This window comes from Solanum stenotomum, unplaced genomic scaffold (genome assembly GCF_019186545.1).
Source record: "Solanum stenotomum isolate F172 unplaced genomic scaffold, ASM1918654v1 scaffold11127, whole genome shotgun sequence".
NCBI classification, from domain to species: Eukaryota; Viridiplantae; Streptophyta; class Magnoliopsida; order Solanales; family Solanaceae; genus Solanum; species Solanum stenotomum.
Window position 1 is genome coordinate 226,498 of NW_026021407.1, and position 2,650 is coordinate 229,147.

Genomic DNA, 2,650 nt, shown 5'->3' on the forward strand with positions numbered 1-2,650 from the left:
GAACAAAGACTTAAAAGATAAAATTGATGACTATACATCATCGATCGGGAGAATCCCACTTTTTCCAAATAAATAACAAATTATTAGTACTATGTTATTGAATAAATAAGAACCAAAAGATTCTTATATTTTCGAAATGGAAAAGAAATTCTTAGAATTGAATTTTATATATCGAAAAAGGGTCAAAATTACCCTTGAACTATTCGAAATAGTTCATAGATACTCTTTATTTATGTTTGGGATCAAAACTACCCTTGCCATCTATCTATGTTTTGAACCACAAATACCCTTAAAACATTATATTTGTCATATGTGCTGACATGGTAGTCCACCTAGGCAGTCCAACATGACAAAAATCATGTCCTCTCAATTATGTTGTTTTTCCTTGTTCAACTCTATCACAATTTTTTTAAATTTTTTTAAAAGTAAAAAATAGTTCTTTTATTGTTCTTATTTGATTTATTGTTCTGATTTTGAAATTTCAATTTCGAAGTGTGCTGAAATTCGCTTTGAGATAGTAGTTGTGTGCTGAATGATCGAGTTAATTGTTTGAATTTTGATATCATCGAATTTGTTCACAAAGCTATATCAGGATGTAAATTCATTGTTCTTCACAAAGTTAAAAACCACAAATGTTAAGACAAGAAGTCACCTAGTAATACAAAAGGGAATAAAAACAGATCTAGGACCTCTAAAGGTGATCATCTATTTTTTTCTTTATAGGTTTCATATCATTTTCAATCCAACATGTATAATGGAGAGCCTAACTATAGCCAATAGGCAATATAATAGTTTCTTTTTGTATGGTAGCTGTAACATGCAAACAAGGACCACTCTTTAACACCAAATAGAACAAAATGTTGTGATTTTCTTTATCAAAATCTTATATATATACAAGTTAGGTCCTTATTATAGAACCAAAGTTGTAATCAAGACATAAATTAAAGAAGAATTATGTCTATGTAGATTTAAGAAGTGGACCCTTTTGTCTTCCCTATTCTTGACACAAAAATCTTTTTAATATAGAGATTGATATTGATTTTTACTCATTTGAAGGAACACTGCAGGTTACTTGTATTCTTCATTCTCAACAATATATATGTTATTTTTATAATTATGGTATCGGGGCCTTGCACGCAAAAGACAACTTGAAAAGATAAAGACAGGATTTCAACATAAAAAGTGGTGGATGAGCGGTAATGGTTGAGGAAGGGGGCAAGTATATCCTTTTGTTCTCAGTTTGTGGGAACTAAAATTCCATCACTAACCAGTTCAACTCGGCTAGTGGATTTTTGTGTTCGAACCACTTCCACTAAGTGACCCGTGATCTCCTTGTTGGGTATGTAGCAAGAGTTAATGGGAAATGGAGTGAAGATGAAAAGAGAGGAACTTAGAAAGTTGGGAACTGGAAGAATTGGGAACTTGAAAAGTCCTCTTATGCTTTAGTGAAAAGGCATTTCTCCCCCATCGATGGTGGAAAGAAAAATAGAAGAGTTTAAATATAGAAACACTCCTATTAATTGTTAAAAGGGTTGGAAATAGGGACCCCCTCGCGCCGTCGTCGTCGCTCGGCTTCGGCTTCGGGAAATGATCGAGAGATTATTTTTTGGACAAAGTTTGTTTTAATTATTCAGTTAATTAATTAAATTAAATTAAATGGCCAAAACGTTTCAATTAATTAGTTAATTAACCGAAACGTTTCGATTATTCAGTTAATTATTGACCGATCTGTGTGGACAAAGTTTTTTTTAATTATTTAGTTAATTAATTAAATTAAATTAAATGGCCAAAACGAAGGGTTGCAACCTTTCGGAGCCAGTTCCTCTTGCCTATAAATACATTGATTCTTCAGATTTTTTCCTTACGAATTTTTCTGATTTCTTCTTCTTCTTCTGCAAAAAGTTTCTTTATGTACTTTACTATTGTTGAGTGGTTCGCTGACACCAGAGTTTTGGGTATCAATACATTGGTGATTGAAATCATTCTATCTTGGGAGGACATATTCCAAATCAAACCTCGGATACTAGAGGGGAATAATTTCCTTAAGGGGACACTGTACATTCAGTGGGATTGATCTTTTCCGTTCTGTCTTTTTCCAGATTCTGGTATGTTTTACAAATTTTAGTTGTTCTGAATTAATATTTGTTCTTCTGTTCTTACTGGTTCATTAAAATTTTAGTTACTTCGTGTTTCTGCAAAGTTTATTGGAATCAGTAATTCTGTTTTAAACACAGATTGACAACACTCCTATCAGCACAAATATCGATAACCTTCTCTATCAAAATTAAACTTGGAGAGATGAGAAGAAATTGTCAAACGGTTTAGGTTCCGTAAGAATTTGAAATAAAAAAACCATAGTTTCAATTCATTTCTTCGTTAAATACCAGGCCACACCCTTGAGTACGCAAAATATATTTAATTTTGATTGTTCTTGGTGGTGGGGTTTGGGACGTAGGGGAGGGATGGTTAATTGTCATGGTCGTTTTCATTATCACAAATTATGAAATTGGCTTGTAATCACATAATGATGAGTTTTGGTAAAACCCAAGCTTAACGCTAAGGTTAAGTACATAATAAACATCATTTTCATAAATTATCATCATTTCTTCACCTCTTCAGAGCTAAAAATTATGGACCCTTTTTTTACATA